This window comes from Danio rerio, chromosome 24 (assembly GCF_052040795.2).
Source record: "Danio rerio strain M-AB ecotype USA chromosome 24, GRCz13ab, whole genome shotgun sequence".
In the NCBI taxonomy this organism is placed as follows: Eukaryota; Metazoa; Chordata; class Actinopteri; order Cypriniformes; family Danionidae; genus Danio; species Danio rerio.
In genome coordinates this window covers 9,749,631-9,763,982 of record NC_141044.1, presented here as the reverse complement: position 1 = coordinate 9,763,982, position 14,352 = coordinate 9,749,631, and the positions used below count along the sequence as shown (strand labels likewise).

At 35.7% G+C, this 14,352-nt stretch overlaps 1 protein-coding gene across 50 annotated transcripts in view; it reads right to left on the bottom strand.

Moving 5' to 3' along the window:
- si:ch211-285f17.1 overlaps positions 1-14,352 on the bottom strand; it is a 288,027-nt gene that overhangs the window by 113,575 nt on the left and 160,100 nt on the right. For 13 of the 50 annotated variants that reach the window (XM_087309226.1, XM_087309251.1, XM_087309228.1 and 10 more), the window contains exon 1: positions 7,232-7,430. The exons of the other annotated variants lie outside the window; for them this stretch is intronic. The gene's annotated coding sequence lies outside the window, so the exon portion shown is untranslated. Of the gene's footprint in view, positions 1-7,231; positions 7,431-14,352 lie in introns of those variants that run through there. 50 annotated transcript variants of the gene reach the window in all.

Here is a 14,352-nt window from a genome sequence, read left to right as displayed (position 1 = left end):
TTGGTCTATGGTCTGGTTCTGATCCATGAATGGGAGAGGTCAACCTCAAACTCAAGGAGGACGGTCACTTGTTTACCCCTCTCATTACAGGACACTCACATATAAAACACAGACACACACATTGACAGGAAGAAAGAGGAAATGATATCTTTCAGATGACAGGATAAGAGAAGGTACGGGTTAGCAAGAGTGGAACAATAAAGAGCAGAATAAAAGAAAAGGCAACAAATAGTAACAGAATGAGTCACTATAGCGATACGCTGAAAGATCACTTTTCAAACCTGTCTGACACTGAGACAAAACACTCCTGGGAAAGCCTAACATCGCTCACATCTTCTCTGTGGAGCTATTTTAGACATTTTCAAACACCTTGATAAAACAGAATCAAATTGTTGACTTTTGTAAACTGAGATGCAATCTTTGTCAACACAAACTACCTTTTGTGCTCTGTCAGATATTTCAGAAATTTATTTAGAGTGTTTATGAAAGAACATCCCGTTTTTCAGATGTTTTTGGTCTTCATTAAAATAGATTACTTAAGTCGGCGCAATAGCCTAGTGGTTAGCGCGCAGACATATGGTGCAATAGCATATCAGGGCATCACGAGTTCGAATGCCGACTCGACGACATTTCCCTAACCTACCCACTCTCTCTCTCTCTCCCACTTCGCTTCCTGTCTCAATACTGTCCTATCTAATAATAAAGACAAAAAGGCCAAAAAATAATATAAAAAATTAATTACCTAAAATACATATTGCATACAATATTAACTAAAATGTGACTACATGGTGGCTCAGTGGTTAGCACTATCACTTCACAGCAAGAAGGTTGCTGGTTTGAGTCCCAGCTGGACCAGTTGACATTTCTATGTGGAGTCTGCATGTTCTCCCTGCATTCGCGTGGGTTTCCTCTGGGTGCTCCTGTTTCCCCCACAGTCCAAAGACATGCACTATAGGTGAACTGAATAATCTAAATTGGCCGTACTGTATGAGTAAATGATCGTGTGTGTGTGTGTGTGTGTGTGTGTATATATATATATATATATATATATACAGTATATATATATATATATATATATATATATATATATATATATATATACACATACACACACACACACACACTCTAAAAAGTGCAGGGTTATTTCTGTAAACCCCAATTTTTTGGGTTAATTGTGCATCGTTAAACTAGTTGGGTTGTCTGGGGTACTGCAAACACACATTGTGTTGCCCATGCTTAGTCAAACCAACTTTAAGGGCATTAAGGGGTTGAACGTCTGAGTTTATTTCTGAGGTTATTTTGACCCAACCGGTTTATTTATTTTTCTTGGAACTATCTAGATTCATCACAACGTCAGACAGTCGCGGAGCTCGCAACAAGCAGGATTACAAGGTAAACTAAAATTACCAATTTAAACGCTTACCAATCTTTTGAATAAATCGCACTAAAGTTTTACTGATTTCACTGTTGAATGAAGTTTTTGATCTGTCAATGTGTGGGTTTTGCCTTTTGTTAACTGAATGAAGTAGCCGCAGAAATTACAGCCATATGAAGGTGAACAAACTGCTCACGGCTTGTCACGTTTTGTCAGAATAAGGTCACTAAGTACTAAAACTGTATTTTTTAGGCTATATTTTTATAAAGTAGGCTATGTTTACACCGTACCGAATCCAACAACAAAGCTGTAATTTTTAAATTCAGCATTTTCATGCTTTTTTAGACGCATTCATTAAATCGCCTTGTCAAATAAACAACCCAACATCTGGGCTAAATGAGTAAACTCAGCACTTAAGTCAAAACAATGCCACGCAGGCATGACATCACTATGTTTCAAAGACACTATTGGTTAAATGCCAGCTAAGGAGAACACGGAAGCAGCTTGAGGCCGTCTGGAGGTGTTATAAAGTTGATGATGACAACATTGCCATAGCAAAATGTATATGATATGTAAACGTATTTTAAGTTGAGGTGCTTTTTGTTTTTATATTTGTTGTTGAACGTTAAAATATGGTGAATAATTAAATAATAAGGAACATCCTGGATCTGTTTCTTTGTTCTTATTTTTTCTGTTTTAGGTATTATAGAAGTATTGAAACGGGTTTCAGTATCGGTAGATACTCAAAATCAAATGACTCCAACTCAGACTCGAAGACAAAAAAAAAAAAAAAACCCTGATCGGGACATCCCTAAACTAAGCTTTCACACCTACACTTTTGTTTCAGAACGTATCTCGTTTGCCCAGTTAGCGCGGTTCGTTTGGAATATGTGAACAGGGCAATCGCGCTCTGTTCCGCGCCAAAGTAATGGCTCCGAGATTACTTGAAAGAGGTGGTCTCGGCTCGATTGAAATGAACCCTGGAGCGCTTCGATTGTAGTGAGAAAGCGATCCGATCTGAGCGCGGTTATATCACAGTGTTTTATGGATATGTAATAGGCTTACAGCTATATGAAGAGAGAATTATGAGTATGGCGGGAAGTTTTGCGAGTCTCGCGTCTCCCTCTCGGTCCTCAAATAGGCATCGTCGCGCACCCTTCTCACCCCTCCTCACCGCATCTCTCCTCAGACACGTCGCGCGCGCACCCTGTCAATCTCCACCAAACCACCACCTACAGCTAAGCGGGACGCTGCAAAATAAATCCTGACACTCTGACCAATGTAAGGAGAGTTTACTCACACGTGACTTGTTTTAGCTCTTTTGGTCCGATTAGAAACTTTGCAGTGTGAAAGCGAACCTCTCCAAGAGCAAAGAGCAACAATGTAACAATTGTAATCTCTGTTTCGGAACAACTGAATCGGTGTGAAAGCACCCTAAATGTGCTACTTTTTAAGGAAAGTAATGTGAAAATATTTAATGCCATTTTTTTTTTTTGCAGATTTATACGCTTAAAATTGTAATTTATCATTTTTAAATATAACTTCACCAAACACTCTTTGAATATAACAATGATTAATTGATTATCAAATGTTATGTGTAAAAGTTCCACCATAAAAAAAGACAACACCCCGTTGTTTCTATACATTAATTTTTGACTAATGGAAGTACCCAATACCCATCATTACAGTCCAAAGCAAGCCGGCTCCTCTGTTCATCATGCTTAAATGAGCATCAAATCTCCATCAGAGCAGCTGCCATAGTATTTGCATGGCCCTGTGAAATTGGACCATTCATGGGAATGAAGCAGCCAAACATGCAAATCCGAAAGTGCACCCACGCTTTGAACTGACAGCGTCTCCAGTGTGAGCTCATGACCCCGGAATGACCCACAACCGAACATTTTAATATATCAATTCACTCATGTCTGCTTTTGGCAGACAACGGAAATGATGGAGAACTGGGAAGGAGCCAAGCGGTTGATCTGTGACCAGCCGGGGTTGCTGCACTAAGATAAACGGCAATAAAGAAGCTGGTCCCAGATCAGCATTATGATGCACAAGACTGCACCTTCAACAAGAATACGATGCTGACAATATTATGCTTCTTTTAAATGTTTCTGACACCCAGCAACTGGGTAATTATGTAAAACTACCGTTAATGATTATCTAGTATAATTAGTGAGTGTTGGTTTGTGTTTCAAATGAGCATAAACAATAGCGTCTCACTCAGACTTTAATTAATCAACACACTTCCTTGTAAAGAACATAAATGAATTAATCTTACACTTCTAATCGACATAAGGTCTGACAGCAAGCCCAGTTTCTCCCAGAATGCATGGCCATATGTAAGTAATACTCTTAATGTCGTTGCATTAGCTGCGAAGCTTTCCAAACAGGACCAAATGGCTTTTTAATAGACTGTATCATGGTCCATTTCATTTGAAAGCACACGCTGACAGCTTCTTACCAGCATTACTGAAGGACTATAGTAGGCCCATACATATACATGTTGTCGTCACCTAAAAATTAGCGTATTATTGTCTCATTTAAACAACAAAAGCTCATTGTCTCTTTGCTAACTTCCAAAACAGGTACCTTTAGATACAAATCCCTGCAGTCTCCAGCTGAAATGAACAGCAGTGGCAGTAAAAACAAACAAATTTTATTCTATTCCACACAAATTATATTTAAATGTTGTTATTTTTTTAAAGGTTTAACGTGGCTCCTTTCATCATATTATACAGTTTTACATTTGTAGCGCTGTCCTCTCAGTAAATGTAGCTCGCTAGGTAAAGCACTGAACTTACATTGTGAAGGGAGGTATGATTCCAGTGAAACACAACTTTAAAGTATAGTTAAAGCAAGCTAAGTAACGTACTGTGCTGACAAAGTAAAATGGAAAAATTGGATATCTACACATTGTGTTTAAATACGTTTTGAATCATATGTAAAATATCGGTGACGTGATGGCGCAGTGGGTAGCGCTGCCGCCTCACTGCAAGTAGGTCACTGCTTCGAGCCTCGGCTAGATCAGTTGGCATTTTTGTGTGGTGTCTGCATGTTCTCCCCTTGTTGGTGTGGGTTTCCTCCAGGTGCTCTGGTTTCCCCCACAAGTTCAAAATGTTCAGGTTTTCCTTCTAGTGGTATGCGGAGGAATCAAATATGTCATATGTACATGCTACATATATTTCAAAATTTATCAAAAATGATTTATATATGAATATGATGACATTTATTTCTAAGGTCTAGGCAACTTTAATACTTTTGAGTACAGGAGTGTTTTTTTTTCATACTTTTTAAGAACAGTAATCATTAATTTTGAACTTTTAAAAGCATATTTTAATTAATTAAATTAAATAAAAAATAAAAAAAATTTAATTAAACGTTTTATTTTAATGTTTTTGTTTGTTTGTTTGTTTTTTACATATAACACAGTGCAGTGTTATTGTTCTAATTATTTATAATGTTTAAATTGGCTGACAATAATAAATATTTTTTATAATTATTAATCTCCCTCATTTTTTAACTGTGCAGTGCTGTAGCTGCTTCATCGGGCCTACTACACTACTGTATTTCAATGCTGCTCATTATGGTGGAACTTGGAAAGACAATTCTTTTCTGAGGTGGTACTTGATGAAAAAAGTTTGAGAACTACTGAGCTAAATCGTCCATATTGTATATGTGTGAATGAGTGTGTATGAACGTTTCCCACTGATGGGTTGCAGCTAGAAGGACATTCGCTGTATAAACATATTCTGAATAAGTTGGCGGTTCATTCTGCTGTGGCGACCCCTGATTAAAAAAGAAACTAAGTCGAAAAGAAAATGAATGAATGTAAAATATTGTCCCTATGTTTAAACCAGACTCATTGCAGGATTGTAGGTACATTTCAAGCATTTTCCATGATATACAACATGTATAATTTACAGTAGAGTGCATCCATTGTTAATGTAAAACGATGCAACTAATTGTTGTTTAGCTTATTGTCAAACATAGTTAACAATAGCACAGTTGACATTTTACACCATCTGTGCTTTAGCTCAAGATGCAAACCCCAAATCAGATATCACATGGCATCTCTAAAATTGTGCATTTCCATCCTATTACCAATTTTAAAAAGTGAGAGATTCACAGATATATCACAATAACAAACAATTGACAAACAATTAATCTACTATTGGTATATCCTAAATGTTGTACAAATAAATAAGGGAAAAATAATGATATGCCTCAATGCCTTGGAGCATGTCACATGCTTTTTCTGTCAGTGCTTTAGGGATAGTTATGCCTTCTTATAACCGATGTAACAGAGTTGACCAGAATGTACATAGATGTATTTGATAATATTTTTTCTTCTAGAAAAAGTCTTATTTGTTTTATTTCGGCTAAAATAAAAGCAGTTTTAATTTTTTAAACACCATTTTAAGGTCAAAATTATTAGCCCCTTTAAGCTATATATTTTTTCGATAGTCTACAAAACAAACCATCGTTATACAATAACTTGCCTAACTACCCTAACCTAATTAACTTAGTTGAACATTTAAATGTCACTTTAAGCTGTATAAAAGTGTCTTGAAAAATATCTAGTCAAATATTATTTACTATCATCATGGCAAAGATAAAGTAAATCAGTTATTAGAAATGAGTTATTAAAACTATTATGTTTAGAAATGAGTTGAAAAAAATAAACAGGGGGGCTAATAATTCTGACTTCAATAAATATGTATATATATATATATATATATATATATATATATATATATATATATATATATATATATATATATATATATAAATATATATATATATATATATATATATATATATATATATATATATATATATATATATATATATATATATATATATATATACACTTGACTGTATAGGAATGTAATATATACTTGATATTAACTGTTATTATTCAAGATTTTCATTAAAGTTATTGTTTTTGAAAAGTAATAGAAGGTTCATCTTCTACATTTCTAACCCACCAGCTAAAGGTCATTTAGCTATAAAAAGAACTACTGTATAGCTCATAACAAACTTCTTGCATAAACAACAGGGGATGTTTTCCTATGTTACATCCCAACATCTGCATGTAGGTTTATCATGAGATGCTAGGATTTGAACTTGGTGAAAGTGATATTTACTTTAATAATTAACACAGTTGTTTTGGATACATTATAAACTGAAAATGTAGGTACCTATTAAAATTAATAAAACATTTATTTAGAAGATTCTTTCATATAAAGAGTTTCTTCGTTTTGCTGTCAAACCCCGCCCCCATCCCACACCTTGGCCCCAGCCAATTTAAAGTGTCCCTATAAACTTCTACTACTGTAAACTTAACACGCCGACACATGCCAACACCAAGCCCATTGCCTCACTCCATGCATCAACCCACGCAAACCAAAGCATGACAACTCAAAACACAAAACCTTAATGGGTTTTTCTTAATTAAATGAGAAACTGGCACGATGGGACAGACGATAAGTTATAATAAAAATCCAAACTACTGCTAAGTTTCAAACCTCCCGCAGTCCGTTCCAAGCGCCCCCCGCGCACACCTGGTTACAACTAGCACAGACCCCTGCCATTGTTGTCTTTTTAGTTCGCATCTTTCCAGCCGTGCCACAGTCCAGAATGAATCGCATATCGGGTTTCTTACTGCAACAGTAACACCAGAAAAGCAAACATGCGCGCGCCTTCTCCAGTTACAGATCGCGCTGCGTCCAGAAGTTTGCGCGCAAGACTGAATCGAGACGATCGCGCGAGCTTTCTGCAGAATACGCTGAGTTTATGAAGACAAGCTGCAAGTTTTTTTTTTTTAAGTATGAGGAATTGTTACAATACCTTATTTCACAGTATACAGGCACGTCCAAAACAGTCGTCCTCAGTTCTGACTCTTTCTCAGTATTCCATGATTTGGAGGAAGGCTGATTTGTATGCCATGTCCTTTTAGTATGTATTCCCGGAGTTAGTACGGTTCACTCAACGGAAGAGTGCGGGAGGGAGTGTGTGTGTGTGTTGGAGGGTGTTTGGAGTGTCTCACGCGCCCCTCCTCTTCGCGCATTGCCTTAGCAGCTCTATGCGCGCTCACCTACTTGTAAACCGAGCCAAGACAGCTCTTACATCACACATTACTATGGTGACTTCAAATCCCCGTAACTCTCCACCCAAAATACCTGACTGATCATCACGTAAATAGAAATACGTCCGTGACTTCAAGGTTGCAATGTTAAATAAATCTTTAAACGCAAGCATGCAGCAAACTTTAGCAAATTTCACTTTGATGGAAGGTTTTCTGATTTAATTCAACATAAAAGTGTTTTGTGTTTAACTATTAGACCTAATCTGATTACTAATTTAATTAATTATTTAATAACAAATAAATGTAATTAATTTTATTAATTATGGAATGTTTAAGCACTTGTTCTATTCAGTCTCTGTAGCTTATTTTATTAGCTATTTTCAAATAACTTTTTAGTAATAATAATACAAAAATAAAATAATGAATATATTTTTATCAATATTGAATTCAATTTGAATTATGTTTATTATGTGGGCTATTCTATTGTTTACACTTAGATTCTGGTACAAGGTGCCTACATACATGTTTTTACATTATACTTATGTAATGTATGTAATTAAATCTAAAACGATGCTGTTGACCCATCCCTTACACCCTAACCCACCCTTAACCTACTCATATAATCAAATCTGTCATTATATATAAGCACAATAAGTACTTTATTTTTTTATGTACGTAGCAATTAAGGCCACTTAAAATAAAGTGGGCCCAATAATACTATATATAATACATGTAAATAAATGCTAACTATTAGAGTTATAGTTTCTTTAGTAGTGACTTCACACAATGAACCTGATATTAATTTACATATTTGTACTTCTATAGCTGACTGAAATAATAAAAACAAAACAAAACAAACAAACACTGAAATACAGATGTTCAGATCTAATGCAACTCTCCAGTTTCTTCTATGAATTAGACTGAGATAGAGGGCAATTGTCGTAAAACAACTGAGATGTAAAACAATTGTCGTAAAATTGACAGTATTACTGTCAATTTTGGTTGTCAATAATACTGTAAAATTTACAAGCGCAAATTTATTACAGTGTGCTTGTAAAGTTTGTAAGTAATACTGTAAAAATTGCCAGTAGTACTGGCAATTTTTGCATTGTATTTACAGCACAATTGTAATAATTACAATTACAATACAGTGCGCTGGTAAATTATACAGTATTACAGGCAATTTTTACAGTATTATTAGCAAAATTTACAAGCACACTGTAAATTAACAATCACAACTGTGCTGTATTTTTGTATTTACAGCACAATTGTAGTAATTAATTTACAATGTGCTTGTAAATATTACAGTAATATTGGCAATTTTTACAGTATTACTTGCAAAATTTACAAGCGCACTGTAAATTAACAATAACAGCAGTGCTGTAGTTTTACAGCACAATTGTATTTGCTAATTTACAGTGCGCTTGTAAATTTTACAGTGTTACTGGCAAAATTTACAAGTGCACTGTAAATTAATAATTGCAATTGTGCTGTATTTTTGTATAGTATTTACAGCACAATTGTAATAATTAATTTACAGTGAGCTAGTAAATTATACAGTATTACTGGCAATTTTTACAGTATTATTGGCAAAATTTACAAGTGCACTGTAAATTAACAATCACAAATGTGCTGTATATTTGTATTGTATTTACAGCACAATTGTAATAAATATTTTACAGTGCAATTGTAAATTTTACAGTATTACTGGCAATTTTTACAGTATTAGTTGCAACATTTACAAGCGAAGTGTAAATTACATAAACAGCGGTTCTGTAGTTTTACAGCACAATTGTAATTGTTAATTTACAGTGCGCGTGTAAATATTTACTGGCAATTTTTACAGTATTACTGGCTAAATTTACAAGTGCACTGTAAATTAATAATTGCAATTGTGCTGTATTTTTGTATTGTATTTACAGCACAATTGTAATAATTAATTTACAGTGCGCTAGTAAATTATACAGTATTACTGGCAATTTTTACAGTATTATTGGCAAAATTTACAAGTGCACTGTAAATTAATAATTGCAATTCTGCTGTATTTTTGTATTGTATTTACAGCACTTGTATTACAGTACTTGTATACAGTATTATTGGCAATGTTTACAGTATTACTGGCAAAATTTACAAGCGCACTGTAAATGAACAATCAAAACTCTGCTGTAGTTTTTACAGCACAATTGTAATTGTTCATTTACAATGCGCTTGTAAAATTTACAGTATTCCTGGCAAACAAAACTGCGAGTAATTCTGCAAATTGTCATTTTTTTACAGTGTAAACTAACCGCTAAACTTCTTGTGTTGTTGTGCGATTCATCACATCCCTGCTGATAGTGTTCAATGGTCAGCGATGTATCAACAACAGAACTCATACAAAATAAAGACACATTCAAAACAGCTTGCATGACACACAGCCTCTGCATCTTGTCCTGATTAATGTAGCACTGAACAAATTCGAAACGTATTACTGACCTTTAAAACAATCTAGGACTTAATACTGTTTGTGCTACTATTTTATTATAACCAGTCTCTGAGAAGTATCGTAAACAAAAAGCAAATGATTAACCATTTAAATAAGAATACGGCGGAAAAAAAGGTTGGTCAAGTGTATGGTTGACTGAGCACTAAACCAATCAAAATTCCTCTCTCTCTTCCTAATTTCCTGTGTGTGTGTGTGTGTGTGTGTAACTCTGCTGCACTGTTACACATTCACACATATGCACACTCACATTCTAGAGCCAAGCACTCTCCTTCTCGAGGAGCTGTCAATCACCTCCATTGTTCAGTTGTGTACGACTTTAAGAGCAGGTGAGAAGCCTTTTGTTTTCAATCAGTGTAAACACAGGCAACACTCCCTCGCTCACCCACTGTTGGGAGGCGTTCGGCCCCCTGCCCCCATCTTTTCTCTTTAATACCCCCTGGGGCAATCCAAATAACATTCCACAGACCCACTGAGTGGATGAGTATGGGCAAAACGAGAGAGAAGAGAGTGAAAGAGTGCATTTTATAGGGAGCATGCTGTTCTAAAGCCATCTTCACATCACAAAACAATACTTCCACAAGTTTTGTGTATATAACTTACAGGTTGTGCTCTGAAGGATGTTCAACCAAAAATATATGCTTTAAAAAGGCTACACAAAGCAGATTTAAAAACCAATTATATATATATATATATATATATATATATATATTTTTTTTTTTTTTTAGTGGAACCCCTATTTCTAGTCTCTCTCAAATGCTCTAATAGAATTTTCTTCATGCTGCTCTTATTGACCCAACTGACCAAATGCATTGTGATTAGCCAGAAACTTCCAGTATGTGTCCAAAACATCAAACCCCTCACCATAATAGAGGGTTTGTACTTATGTCAAGATTTGGTCAGTGAATAGGTGGTAAATGATACCTATAAGTGGTATTAGTTATTGGTAGACAAGTCTTTTTATTGGGCAAAATATGACAGGAATGGTCTCCAAACTTTGAAGAATCTATTATTTGAGCCGTGGGTGCTTTATTTAAGTTTTTCAAGCTTTAGATATGCCATGACATTTTCTAAATATTTAGTATGTGTTAGTGGTTCAGTTGACTTCCATTGCAGAGGTATAAGCCTTCGGGCCAACAAAGAAGAGAACGCTAGTGCATTTCATTGACCTGCTGGTAGTGCAAGGTTTCTGGTGTCACATTAAATATTGCCATTACTGGATCTGGTTGTATCTCCTTTTCGCATATATAAGAAAAAGTCTCAAACAACGCAGACCAAAATGGTCTTACGCATGGACACGTCCTCAACATATGACCTAAAGTGGCCTCATCTCTGTGGCACTTAGAACATGTTGGATCAATTTCTGGGAATATTCTTGACTTAATTATTGTATTAGCCTAAAATTAGATTTTTTTGACTGAAGATGATAAGAAAAAAAAAAAAGATGAAACATGAAGATGCCCTGGAAATCCTGGTTGGTTTTACCCAACTACAAACACCTTTTGTTCCTCAGAGAGTTATTCTCTCTCCCTCTCTCTGTCTCTCTCTCTCTTTCTCTTCTGCTTGATTTGTTATAATGTTTGACAGTTTATTTTACTCTATTTTTTCCAGTTCAACTGATTAGTACAGTCTAAAACATGACAATAATTGATCATTCTCTGCAGCAATAATCAGTCAGATATGTGAGTTTCAGATGGTTCAGTGTGCTCGTTTACATTCTGTGCCACAAAATGACCGACTGTTGACACATCTTGAAAACACTCTATAGCAGGGGTGGACAATCAATTTTTCCAAGGGGCCATATTAGATTCTGAGGCGGTTTTATTGGGCCAGACCAATACCGTTAATTTGTTTTAAAAAAATTCAGTGAAACTATTCAATAAACATTCATAAACAAAATCTGAATGATCAATTTTACACAAAAGTACTTTAAAGAACAGCATCCCAATATCAACTTTATAAAAATGCAGTGACTTGTTTGTTTGATCACTTTATTTTTTTCTTTCCTTCTGTTCGTCCGTCTGTCCGTTCGTTCGTTCGTACATTCTTCCATCCATCCATCTATCCATTCATTCTTTCATTTACATAATTTTTTGTTCAGTGAGAAAATTCTAGCCGGCGTTGAACTGAACAAGTGCACTGAAGTCAGGTTGAATGTGAGGTGAATATGTGATGTAATGATCATCATTGAGAGAGGATCTGTATCTGCATTTGTTAAATCGTTAATCTGAGGTAATTAGTCTACCTTTATTACTATGTAATTCCATACAAAGTGTGAAGCTGCCTGGTTAGTTCGTGTCTCACGAGTCGTTGTTTGTTTGTTTGTTTGTTTTATGATTGTTTATGAGCGTCAAAAGTGGCGGATCTGTTTGGCGAAAAATCTGACTGATTGCATGTCACTGCATATCACACGACTGAAACGATATAACTAGAGAAATCCCCACTGTGTTGAGCGAGAGCGCTCACTGAACAGCGCAGCATCGTTGACGTAAGCGCGCACAGGCCCGATTGTAATGTGAGTGCGGGCCTTCGGGTGAGACGGGAGGGGGGACAAGCGTGCTTTGGCCCGGTTCGAGGCAACTGTACATAGTGTGAGTACGGCCTAAAAGCAACTTTATAGGAAAAATAATGCTCAATATTTTCATAGTACTATGCATTTACATTGCAACTTGTTGGCCTTGACATACAACATCTCCATGACATAGCAGCGACACTACAATTCAGAAAGCTTCTTTCTTTCTTTGCATGGATGGATGGATTGGATGGATGGATTGGATGGATGGATGGATGGATGGATGGATGGATGAATGGATGGATAGATGGATGGATGGATAAATGAATAGATGGATGGATGGATGGATAGATGGATGGATGGATGAATAGATGTATGGATGGATGAATAGATGCATGGATGGATGGATAAATAGATGGTTGGATGGATGGATGGATGGATGAATAGATGGATGAATAGATGGTTGGATGGATGGATATGATGGACAGATAGATGGATTTAAAAATGAATGGATAATTGAATAGATGGATGGATGGATGGATAAATAGATAGATAGATGGATTAATGGATGAAAAGATGGATGAATAGATGGATGGATGGATGGATGGATGAATGGATGGATGGATAAATAGATGAATGGATAAATATATATATGGATGAATGAATTGATAATTGAATGATTGATAATTATATATGGATTAATGGATTGATGGATGGATGAATAAATAGATAGATGAATGAATGAATGAATGAACGAACGAACAAACGAACGAACGAACGAACGAACGAATGAATGAATGAATGAATGAATGAATGGATAGATGGATGGATGAACAGGTACATGGAAGTATACATAGATGAAAGAACGAAGGGTTGGATGGTTGGACGCATAGATATATGGATGGATGAATGAATGGTTGGGTGGATGAATGAATGGATTGATAAATAGATGAATGGATGGATAGATAGATAAATAGATGGATGGATGGGTGGTTTTTAGGCAGTACTGAAGCATTGTTTTCTGTTGGACAGAATAAATCCCTTTTGTGGGCATGCCACATTATTAAATTACACATTAACAGCAAAGGAAACGTCACAAAGCATCATGTGTGGCCACTTTTAGATTTAGTGAGTCACTAAAATTGTCTTTGTCACTTTTCCTAAATGTTCTGCCTTGAATGTGAAACGGAACAGAAAATGGAAATATTAGGGCATGAACTAACAGCAAAAATGTGTCAGTTTGATATATGATACTGAATTCAGTTCTCACCTCAGGCAACAGAGACTGGGCACAAAACACTGAAAATGGATTCCATCAGCCAAAAGGGGAAACATATAAAACAAAACTCCACCTGTTCAGAGTGAGGGGTCAATCTGTTTATAACCGTATCAAGTATTTTGGAGACTCGAGAGTTTGGATTAAAAAAATAAATGTTCACAGTATCCATAAAAATGATCAAATAATGCATGGAGTTAATATGATGAGTTGGCTGAGAGGTGATCCCTGTAGTCATTACTGAAGAATGTGCAGCACATAGATGGCTGAACCTCATATTCACACACTGAATGCTGTTTCATCTTTCTTGGATGCCATCATTAACTGCAGAAACTGCTCACATCACTCAATGAGTTAAACACAAATGTTGGCGTTTTTTAAGAAAGACAAACTTTTCTATCTTCATTTCTTCACTGTATTTTTCTGGGACATCTACACATACCAGACGAGTCAGAACTCAAGATCTAGAACAAAGAAAACCTCTGCACAACCTTTAGCTGACCTTTAGAAGCCCAAAAGATAATGAATACACACAAGGGAGTGTTACAACACTGAGAAAAGTTTAGTGGAACTTGCAATGTTTTAACGATTTTATTCACTGCAATTAGAACTG